Genomic DNA, 12,128 nt, shown 5'->3' with positions numbered 1-12,128 from the left:
CTCAGTGATGAGAGCTAGCAAGGGTCTGGGACCTGGCCCTGAGGGAGCCACCAAGGCAGAGCTGCCTCCTCTGTGAGGCGTGGGCAGTGGTGGGAGGACCCAGACCAGCTCCTGGACAAACCCTCTATGGCAGGAGGACCACCACCCCTCCCAGGGACCCCTTTCTCTTAGGTGGGTCTGGACCTCAGAGGGTGAGTCTTGTGCCTTGGGACCTTGCCCTTTCTTGTCACCCAGAGAGTGACATTTGTTTGCTGGAGATTGATAGGATCATTGAGACCTGACTATGACCTGTCCTCAAGAACAATGGATCGGACAGGGAGAAGTTTTCAACGAAAAGCCACACCCCTCCATCACCTTACCTCTAAGAGGGCTTTGCTAAAAGCTTTCAAGGTTGGGGATTACCCAGCATAAGCCACCCATTTCCTTGAATGTCTCAACAACAAATATTTCTCGGCTCCAAAGTCCAATGTTTTGATGTTGTTTGGCCTCACTGTGCGTCGGGCACACATCCTGGCCTTTGGTTACCAATTATAGCGAGCCAGCCAGGAGGTCTGTGCCCATGGTGTATTGATCTTGATCTGGGGCGTCGCCATTTATACTTCCCAGCACATGCCAGAGTACATTTGGCTCCAGGATACTGGCAGGGATTCTCCCTGATATGCAGTGGCTGCCCTACAGCACGAGGCTGCTTGTCTTGGAGACATGTCCAGAGCAACGGTATACAGTTCATGTCATTTGGGGGTAAGTCGCTCCAGCTTGCACAGGCTTGGAAATAGGTCTACTCCAACTTGGCTGCTCCCCTTAGCGGATGGGAGCCCCTCTGAGTCCATTCCCTCTTGAGAACTGGGGGCCTCCATGTGGGAGTGGAAGTGGAAGTTGACAAAATGCCTTCTCTGGCTTTCTGTCTTTGTGATTGGAGTGTTTATTTGTTCTTCATGTGTTTGTGTGTGTCAATGTGGTGTTAATCACGGCAGTCTGTGCTTTGGTTTGTGGGATCCTGTTTGTGATTCGTACATTGTAGGTGTGTGAAACAGCACTTGCATTGAGTACTTGAGACGTCTTTGGTCAGTAACGGAGCTTGCATATAATCAAACTAGGTATCGTTCCCTCCTGCATTGTGTTTCAGCTGTGGTGGAACATTGGTTGACATATTCCCTTTCCAATGGGTAGGAATCTGCCCTTTGGTGCCTGGGAACTGCGATCCTGAGAGACCTTTTGGCATTGCATTTGTCTCTCTGCTATTGGATAACACCTGCTGTGATCAGCAGAGCTCTAGTCCATCTTGTAGTCCGCTAAGGGGCAAGCAAGTATTTTTTTTTTTTTTTTACATTGCATGGCCAGCATATTCTACAGACTCTGGTGAAACATGGCATCAAATGAATCATTTTCATATCTCCAAAACCAGTCTATGTAAAATATTCAGTTAGAGAAAGTTTGCTCAGTGAAATCCTTTTGGTTTTCATCATTGTGACCCTGAGAAAACGAGCATATTTCCAGGAGACATGTGGAAGTTAATGAAGCAAATTGAACTTTTCCTAATTTCTTTGCTTTTTACTTTTTGGCTCTTTCTGCTTCCCAGGTCAGTAGGCATGTCAACTGTGGTCCTGATTCCCTATCTTTCAATTTGCATGCTGTTTGTCGTTTTGTTGTTAAAATGAGGGAACGTAGTTCGAAAACACTGAGGATGTTGTTCATCCTCACCCTTTGCTTTGGTCCTCAGGACTGAGAGTTTCTTTTGTGCATGTACTTTTGCGTTTGTTTTGTGTGAAAGTGTTGTGGCTCTGGGAAACTCAAATGTGCTTCCCCAACGCACCCCTTTCAGGTGCATTCTCCAGATTTGGGCCACTTTTAGGGATAAGGCAATTGACATCAACTGCCGAGTTGATGTGTAAATGAGCTCCACTTCACTGAAAGGGAAGCACTTACCTATTCAATACTTCCTCCTCTTGAGAGAATTGGCCTCCATGGATTTCAGGTCCTGATGATCTGGCAAATAGCTAGTACTGAACTGATATCTGGTATGGAAGCTGCCTTAAGCTTCTTGCATTCTGAAGTATAAACCTTCTGCGGTCCCTAGGTTTCTTAGAGATCCAAAAGACCTTATATCTGTTGCCAATTTGACAGCAAGGACCATAAGTTGAAATGATGACACTTGAAGTCTTTCTAAATGGCCTTTCTAGATTTGGGTAGCATGAAACTTCACCAAGGTAAGTGGCAAGCATTCCTTGACTCTCCAGGTCATTTCAAAGAGGATAGAGGATTGGAACATTGGATGCTGGGCACATCTAAGATTCCCTACCTTTGCCTACTTAGCAGAAGGTCTCAAAAGCATCCGTTTGCAATCAGAAATGCTGGTATGGCATCCAGCTGACAATTGCTTGCTTCTTGGTTTTCACTAAGTGAAGGTGTTAAGGACTTGAGGATTGTAATCGAAATATGTAATTAAAGCTAAGAAACTCATGAAAAGGAACACATTTCAGGATAGAGTAGGAAGGTGGGATAAATGTGTTGAGCCAAAAACCAACCTTTGATGCATCATTGGGCTGAAATGAAACTCCACTTCGGGAAATGGATACTGTTATTAAAAATACGTTTTTTTCAAGGCTGGATTGGGTTCCCCTCTGCCAAGAGAACACGTTTACTTGCAATGCTGCTTTCAATAACATGGTATGTGAACTGTCCTGCCTTTAAGGGATCTCGATTTGCTTTTAAGATCTCTTCTCACTTTGGAGAAGAAAGAAGAATTCTCTTCAAAGGACTGATGAGCTTATTGGACCAGGTGTTTTGAAATATTTTGTTAACTTTGGATTAGTTGCGGGGCCCTTAAGGAAACTCAAGGAGGACTATTTCAGTCGTATATCTGGTATGGAAATTACAGAGAAAACATTGTGAAATGGGGGAGAAGCTTCTCCAATTACACAGGATGGATACATGGCACACCTGTCAATATTCTAGAAAGGGTACAAAGTTTCTGAAATGCAGGTATGCCTTGGGATAATCGGTCAGCCATGCTGACGGTTACATGAGAGCCACTTGATTAAGCTTCCTTCGCAACCCCTTGTCATGCGATCTTTAACCTTGCCTCTTTAAGTGTCTAACAGATAGTTAGGCTGAGGCTTTCCCAAAGTGCTTCAACTTCAAGAAGACTCTTACCAATGCAGTTTTGACAAACTGAGTAAACAGATGCATATGCTACTAACGTTTATGGATTTGCTTTGCAATAATGCTGATTTTGATCTGTGTTCTCCCGTTAAGGGAAGCTCTTCCCCTCAACTTCCTAACAACTTACAACAATGTCTTCCCTTCTGCTTCTGCGTGTCTGGATTACCTGCCAGAACGTCTCCCCCAGAGTGCCACCCTCACGCTGCTTTTCAGGCTTATTCTCCTGGATTCCTTATACAAGTTTATATAAGACTTGGATCAAGACTTGCAACATGGCATTGCTTCCAACTCAGAATGCACTGTAGGGCTTTGCTTTCCTCCAGCAGCACGTAGCTAGAGTGGTCGTCACCCCATTCCCTGAAAGACTTGGGAAAAGATGAACCAGGAATCTAGGTTGAAAGCAAGTCCCCTAAAACAGAGATCCGCTGCTGAGTTTATGATTAACCACTCTATCCAAATCATACCCACATATTCTCCTCAGGGTTGCAGAGGACCAAAGAAAAGGGGGAATTGTACCATAGCCAGCTGAATGCAGCCCTTCCCAGGCAGCCCTTGCTGTGCACTGTGACCCACTGCCCTGTTACCAGGCAATGGTTACCAGGAGACCACTAAAGCCACTGTGACCACCCTGCTCAGCCATTGGTGGGCAGTGTAGTGGGCCTCTGCCCCAAGCAAGCCACTGTCTGTCAGCCATCTTTAGCGGGGGCCCTTTGTTAGGCAGCAGTCAGTGGAGTGCTGCCCCTTCAGACCTGGAGCATGAGGTAAGAGGCAAGTGCCAGCCTTCTCCCCAGCATTCTTCTGCTCACACGGCCTTGGGCCAGCTGGTGTGATGGGGAGCCCAGAGAACAGGCTGGGGGTGTGTCCTGCAGGGCTCCAGAGCCAAGGCCATGAATGACCATTGGCCCAGACCAGGCCTTGAGGCAGTGTTGAACCTCTACCACACACAGCCACTGTGACCCTAAGGGTATGGCTCACAGTCTGGGGTACCTGACCGCCACTGTTTGGGTGGCCTGAGGAGCATTAAGACCTGTTGGGTCATGTGCACCCGGCTCCCTCAGTGATGAGAGCTAGCAAGGGTCTGGGACCTGGCCCTGAGGGAGCCACCAAGGCAGAGCTGCCTCCTCTGTGAGGCGTGGGCAGTGGTGGGAGGACCCAGACCAGCTCCTGGACAAACCCTCTATGGCAGGAGGACCACCACCCCTCCCAGGGACCCCTTTCTCTTAGGTGGGTCTGGACCTCAGAGGGTGAGTCTTGTGCCTTGGGACCTTGCCCTTTCTTGTCACCCAGAGAGTGACATTTGTTTGCTGGAGATTGATAGGATCATTGAGACCTGACTATGACCTGTCCTCAAGAACAATGGATCGGACAGGGAGAAGTTTTCAACGAAAAGCCACACCCCTCCATCACCTTACCTCTAAGAGGGCTTTGCTAAAAGCTTTCAAGGTTGGGGATTACCCAGCATAAGCCACCCATTTCCTTGAATGTCTCAACAACAAATATTTCTCGGCTCCAAAGTCCAATGTTTTGATGTTGTTTGGCCTCACTGTGCGTCGGGCACACATCCTGGCCTTTGGTTGCCAATTATAGCGAGCCAGCCAGGAGGTCTGTGCCCATGGTGTATTGATCTTGATCTGGGGCGTCGCCATTTATACTTCCCAGCACATGCCAGAGTACATTTGGCTCCAGGATACTGGCAGGGATTCTCCCTGATATGCAGTGGCTGCCCTACAGCACGAGGCTGCTTGTCTTGGAGACATGTCCAGAGCAACGGTATACAGTTCATGTCATTTGGGGGTAAGTCGCTCCAGCTTGCACAGGCTTGGAAATAGGTCTACTCCAACTTGGCTGCTCCCCTTAGCGGATGGGAGCCCCTCTGAGTCCATTCCCTCTTGAGAACTGGGGGCCTCCATGTGGGAGTGGAAGTGGAAGTTGACAAAATGCCTTCTCTGGCTTTCTGTCTTTGTGATTGGAGTGTTTATTTGTTCTTCATGTGTTTGTGTGTGTCAATGTGGTGTTAATCACGGCAGTCTGTGCTTTGGTTTGTGGGATCCTGTTTGTGATTCGTACATTGTAGGTGTGTGAAACAGCACTTGCATTGAGTACTTGAGACGTCTTTGGTCAGTAACGGAGCTTGCATATAATCAAACTAGGTATCGTTCCCTCCTGCATTGTGTTTCAGCTGTGGTGGAACATTGGTTGACATATTCCCTTTCCAATGGGTAGGAATCTGCCCTTTGGTGCCTGGGAACTGCGATCCTGAGAGACCTTTTGGCATTGCATTTGTCTCTCTGCTATTGGATAACACCTGCTGTGATCAGCAGAGCTCTAGTCCATCTTGTAGTCCGCTAAGGGGCAAGCAAGTATTTTTTTTTTTTTTTTACATTGCATGGCCAGCATATTCTACAGACTCTGGTGAAACATGGCATCAAATGAATCATTTTCATATCTCCAAAACCAGTCTATGTAAAATATTCAGTTAGAGAAAGTTTGCTCAGTGAAATCCTTTTGGTTTTCATCATTGTGACCCTGAGAAAACGAGCATATTTCCAGGAGACATGTGGAAGTTAATGAAGCAAATTGAACTTTTCCTAATTTCTTTGCTTTTTACTTTTTGGCTCTTTCTGCTTCCCAGGTCAGTAGGCATGTCAACTGTGGTCCTGATTCCCTATCTTTCAATTTGCATGCTGTTTGTCGTTTTGTTGTTAAAATGAGGGAACGTAGTTCGAAAACACTGAGGATGTTGTTCATCCTCACCCTTTGCTTTGGTCCTCAGGACTGAGAGTTTCTTTTGTGCATGTACTTTTGCGTTTGTTTTGTGTGAAAGTGTTGTGGCTCTGGGAAACTCAAATGTGCTTCCCCAACGCACCCCTTTCAGGTGCATTCTCCAGATTTGGGCCACTTTTAGGGATAAGGCAATTGACATCAACTGCCGAGTTGATGTGTAAATGAGCTCCACTTCACTGAAAGGGAAGCACTTACCTATTCAATACTTCCTCCTCTTGAGAGAATTGGCCTCCATGGATTTCAGGTCCTGATGATCTGGCAAATAGCTAGTACTGAACTGATATCTGGTATGGAAGCTGCCTTAAGCTTCTTGCATTCTGAAGTATAAACCTTCTGCGGTCCCTAGGTTTCTTAGAGATCCAAAAGACCTTATATCTGTTGCCAATTTGACAGCAAGGACCATAAGTTGAAATGATGACACTTGAAGTCTTTCTAAATGGCCTTTCTAGATTTGGGTAGCATGAAACTTCACCAAGGTAAGTGGCAAGCATTCCTTGACTCTCCAGGTCATTTCAAAGAGGATAGAGGATTGGAACATTGGATGCTGGGCACATCTAAGATTCCCTACCTTTGCCTACTTAGCAGAAGGTCTCAAAAGCATCCGTTTGCAATCAGAAATGCTGGTATGGCATCCAGCTGACAATTGCTTGCTTCTTGGTTTTCACTAAGTGAAGGTGTTAAGGACTTGAGGATTGTAATCGAAATATGTAATTAAAGCTAAGAAACTCATGAAAAGGAACACATTTCAGGATAGAGTAGGAAGGTGGGATAAATGTGTTGAGCCAAAAACCAACCTTTGATGCATCATTGGGCTGAAATGAAACTCCACTTCGGGAAATGGATACTGTTATTAAAAATACGTTTTTTTCAAGGCTGGATTGGGTTCCCCTCTGCCAAGAGAACACGTTTACTTGCAATGCTGCTTTCAATAACATGGTATGTGAACTGTCCTGCCTTTAAGGGATCTCGATTTGCTTTTAAGATCTCTTCTCACTTTGGAGAAGAAAGAAGAATTCTCTTCAAAGGACTGATGAGCTTATTGGACCAGGTGTTTTGAAATATTTTGTTAACTTTGGATTAGTTGCGGGGCCCTTAAGGAAACTCAAGGAGGACTATTTCAGTCGTATATCTGGTATGGAAATTACAGAGAAAACATTGTGAAATGGGGGAGAAGCTTCTCCAATTACACAGGATGGATACATGGCACACCTGTCAATATTCTAGAAAGGGTACAAAGTTTCTGAAATGCAGGTATGCCTTGGGATAATCGGTCAGCCATGCTGACGGTTACATGAGAGCCACTTGATTAAGCTTCCTTCGCAACCCCTTGTCATGCGATCTTTAACCTTGCCTCTTTAAGTGTCTAACAGATAGTTAGGCTGAGGCTTTCCCAAAGTGCTTCAACTTCAAGAAGACTCTTACCAATGCAGTTTTGACAAACTGAGTAAACAGATGCATATGCTACTAACGTTTATGGATTTGCTTTGCAATAATGCTGATTTTGATCTGTGTTCTCCCGTTAAGGGAAGCTCTTCCCCTCAACTTCCTAACAACTTACAACAATGTCTTCCCTTCTGCTTCTGCGTGTCTGGATTACCTGCCAGAACGTCTCCCCCAGAGTGCCACCCTCACGCTGCTTTTCAGGCTTATTCTCCTGGATTCCTTATACAAGTTTATATAAGACTTGGATCAAGACTTGCAACATGGCATTGCTTCCAACTCAGAATGCACTGTAGGGCTTTGCTTTCCTCCAGCAGCACGTAGCTAGAGTGGTCGTCACCCCATTCCCTGAAAGACTTGGGAAAAGATGAACCAGGAATCTAGGTTGAAAGCAAGTCCCCTAAAACAGAGAGCCGCTGCTGAGTTTATGATTAACCACTCTATCCAAATCATACCCACATATTCTCCTCAGGGTTGCAGAGGACCAAAGAAAAGGGGGAATTGTACCATAGCCAGCTGAATGCAGCCCTTCCCAGGCAGCCCTTGCTGTGCACTGTGACCCACTGCCCTGTTACCAGGCAATGGTTACCAGGAGACCACTAAAGCCACTGTGACCACCCTGCTCAGCCATTGGTGGGCAGTGTAGTGGGCCTCTGCCCCAAGCAAGCCACTGTCTGTCAGCCATCTTTAGCGGGGGCCCTTTGTTAGGCAGCAGTCAGTGGAGTGCTGCCCCTTCAGACCTGGAGCATGAGGTAAGAGGCAAGTGCCAGCCTTCTCCCCAGCATTCTTCTGCTCACACGGCCTTGGGCCAGCTGGTGTGATGGGGAGCCCAGAGAACAGGCTGGGGGTGTGTCCTGCAGGGCTCCAGAGCCAAGGCCATGAATGACCATTGGCCCAGACCAGGCCTTGAGGCAGTGTTGAACCTCTACCACACACAGCCACTGTGACCCTAAGGGTATGGCTCACAGTCTGGGGTACCTGACCGCCACTGTTTGGGTGGCCTGAGGAGCATTAAGACCTGTTGGGTCATGTGCACCCGGCTCCCTCAGTGATGAGAGCTAGCAAGGGTCTGGGACCTGGCCCTGAGGGAGCCACCAAGGCAGAGCTGCCTCCTCTGTGAGGCGTGGGCAGTGGTGGGAGGACCCAGACCAGCTCCTGGACAAACCCTCTATGGCAGGAGGACCACCACCCCTCCCAGGGACCCCTTTCTCTTAGGTGGGTCTGGACCTCAGAGGGTGAGTCTTGTGCCTTGGGACCTTGCCCTTTCTTGTCACCCAGAGAGTGACATTTGTTTGCTGGAGATTGATAGGAACATTGAGACCTGACTATGACCTGTCCTCAAGAACAATGGATCGGACAGGGAGAAGTTTTCAACGAAAAGCCACACCCCTCCATCACCTTACCTCTAAGAGGGCTTTGCTAAAAGCTTTCAAGGTTGGGGATTACCCAGCATAAGCCACCCATTTCCTTGAATGTCTCAACAACAAATATTTCTCGGCTCCAAAGTCCAATGTTTTGATGTTGTTTGGCCTCACTGTGCGTCGGGCACACATCCTGGCCTTTGGTTACCAATTATAGCGAGCCAGCCAGGAGGTCTGTGCCCATGGTGTATTGATCTTGATCTGGGGCGTCGCCATTTATACTTCCCAGCACATGCCAGAGTACATTTGGCTCCAGGATACTGGCAGGGATTCTCCCTGATATGCAGTGGCTGCCCTACAGCACGAGGCTGCTTGTCTTGGAGACATGTCCAGAGCAACGGTATACAGTTCATGTCATTTGGGGGTAAGTCGCTCCAGCTTGCACAGGCTGGGAAATAGGTCTACTCCAACTTGGCTGCTCCCCTTAGCGGATGGGAGCCCCTCTGAATCCATTCCCTCTTGAGAACTGGGGGCCTCCATGTGGGAGTGGAAGTGGAAGTTGACAAAATGCCTTCTCTGGCTTTCTGTCTTTGTGATTGGAGTGTTTATTTGTTCTTCATGTGTTTGTGTGTGTCAATGTGGTGTTAATCACGGCAGTCTGTGCTTTGGTTTGTGGGATCCTCTTTGTGATTCGTACATTGTAGGTGTGTGAAACAGCACTTGCATTGAGTACTTGAGACGTCTTTGGTCAGTAACAGAGCTTGCATATAATCAAACTAGGTATCGTTCCCTCCTGCATTGTGTTTCAGCTGTGGTGGAACATTGGTTGACATATTCCCTTTCCAATGGGTAGGAATCTGCCCTTTGGTGCCTGGGAACTGCGATCCTGAGAGACCTTTTGGCATTGCATTTGTCTCTCTGCTATTGGATAACACCTGCTGTGATCAGCAGAGCTCTAGTCCATCTTGTAGTCCGCTAAGGGGCAAGCAAGTATTTTTTTTTTTTTTTTTACATTGCATGGCCAGCATATTCTACAGATTCTGGTGAAACATGGCATCAAATGAATCATTTTCATATCTCCAAAACCAGTCTATGTAAAATATTCAGTTAGAGAAAGTTTGCTCAGTGAAATCCTTTTGGTTTTCATCATTGTGACCCTGAGAAAACGAGCATATTTCCAGGAGACATGTGGAAGTTAATGAAGCAAATTGAACTTTTCCTAATTTCTTTGCTTTTTACTTTTTGGCTCTTTCTGCTTCCCAGGTCAGTAGGCATGACAACTGTGGTCCTGATTCCCTATCTTTCAATTTGCATGCTGTTTGTCGTTTTGTTGTTAAAATGAGGGAACGTAGTTCGAAAACACTGAGGATGTTGTTCATCCTCACCCTTTGCTTTGGTCCTCAGGACTGAGAGTTTCTTTTGTGCATGTACTTTTGCGTTTGTTTTGTGTGAAAGTGTTGTGGCTCTGGGAAACTCAAATGTGCTTCCCCAACGCACCCCTTTCAGGTGCATTCTCCAGATTTGGGCCACTTTTAGGGATAAGGCAATTGACATCAACTGCCGAGTTGATGTGTAAATGAGCTCCACTTCACTGAAAGGGAAGCACTTACCTATTCACTACTTCCTCCTCTTGAGAGAATTGGCCTCCATGGATTTCAGGTCCTGATGATCTGGCAAATAGCTAGTACTGAACTGATATCTGGTATGGAAGCTGCCTTAAGCTTCTTGCATTCTGAAGTATAAACCTTCTGCGGTCCCTAGGTTTCTCAGAGATCCAAAAGACCTTATATCTGTTGCCAATTTGACAGCAAGGACCATAAGTTGAAATGATGACACTTGAAGTCTTTCTAAATGGCCTCTCTAGATTTGGGTAGCATGAAACTTCACCAAGGTAAGTGGCAAGCATTCCTTGACCCTCCGGGTCATTTCAAAGAGGATAGAGGATTGGAACATTGGATGCTGGGCACATCTAAGATTCCCTACCTTTGCCTACTTAGCAGAAGGTCTCAAAAGCATCCGTTTGCAATCAGAAATGCTGGCATGGCATCCAGCTGACAATTGCTTGCTTCTTGGTTTTCACTAAGTGAAGGTGTTAAGAACTTGAGGATTGTAATCAAAATATGTAATTAAAGCTAAGAAACTCATGAAAAGGAACACATTTCAGGATAGAGTAGGAAGGTGGGATAAATGTGTTGAGCCAAAAACCAACCTTTGATGCATCATTGGGCTGAAACGAAACTCCACTTCGGGAAATGGATACTGTTATTAAAAATACGTTTTTTTCAAGGCTGGATTGGGTTCCCCTCTGCCAAGAGAACACGTTTACTTGCAATGCTGCTTTCAATAACATGGTATGTGAACTGTCCTGCCTTTAAGGGATCTCGATTTGCTTTTAAGATCTCTTCTCACTTTGGAGAAGAAAGAAGAATTCTCTTCAAAGGACTGATGAGCTTATTGGACCAGATGTTTTGAAATATTTTGTTAACTTTGGATTAGTTGCGGGGCCCTTAAGGCAACTCAAGGAGGACTATTTCAGTCGTATATCTGGTATGGAAATTACAGAGAAAACATTGTGAAATGGGGGAGAAGCTTCTCCAATTACACAGGATGGATACATGGCACACCTGTCGATATTCTAGAAAGGGTACAAAGTTTCTGAAATGCAGGTATGCCTTGGGATAATCGGTCAGCCATGCTGACGGTTACATGAGAGCCACTTGATTAAGCTTCCTTCGCAACCCATTGTCATGCGATCTTTAACCTTGCCTCTTTAAGTGTCTAACAGATAGTTAGGCTGAGGCTTTCCCAAAGTGCTTCAACTTCAAGAAGACTCTTACCAATGCAGTTTTGACAAACTGAGTAAACAGATGCATATGCTACTAACGTTTATGGATTTGCTTCGCAATAATGCTGATTTTGATCTGTGTTCTCCCATTAAGGGAAGCTCTTCCCCTCAACTTCCTAACAACTTACAACAATTTCTTCCCTTCTGCTTCTGCATGTCTGGATTACCTGCCAGAACGTCTCCCCCAGAGTGCCACCCTCACGCTGCTTTTCAGGCTTATTCTCCTGGATTCCTTATACAAGTTTATATAAGACTTGGATCAAGACTTGCAACGTGGCATTGCTTCCAACTCAGAATGCACTGTAGGGCTTTGCTTTCCTCCAGCAGCACGTAGCTAGAGTGGTCGTCACCCCATTCCCTGAAAGACTTGGGAAAAGATGAACCAGGAATCTAGGTTGAAAGCAAGTCCCCTAAAACAGAGAGCCGCTGCTGAGTTTATGATTAACCACTCTTTCCAAATCATACCCACATATTCTCCTCAGGATTGCAGAGGACCAAAGAAAAGGGGGAATTGTACCATAGCCAGCTCAATGCAG

Source organism: Hippopotamus amphibius, chromosome 10 (genome assembly GCF_030028045.1).
Source record: "Hippopotamus amphibius kiboko isolate mHipAmp2 chromosome 10, mHipAmp2.hap2, whole genome shotgun sequence".
NCBI lineage: Eukaryota > Metazoa > Chordata > Mammalia > Artiodactyla > Hippopotamidae > Hippopotamus > Hippopotamus amphibius.
The sequence above is the reverse complement of the archived record's forward strand: the minus strand, read 5'-3'. Positions refer to the sequence as shown.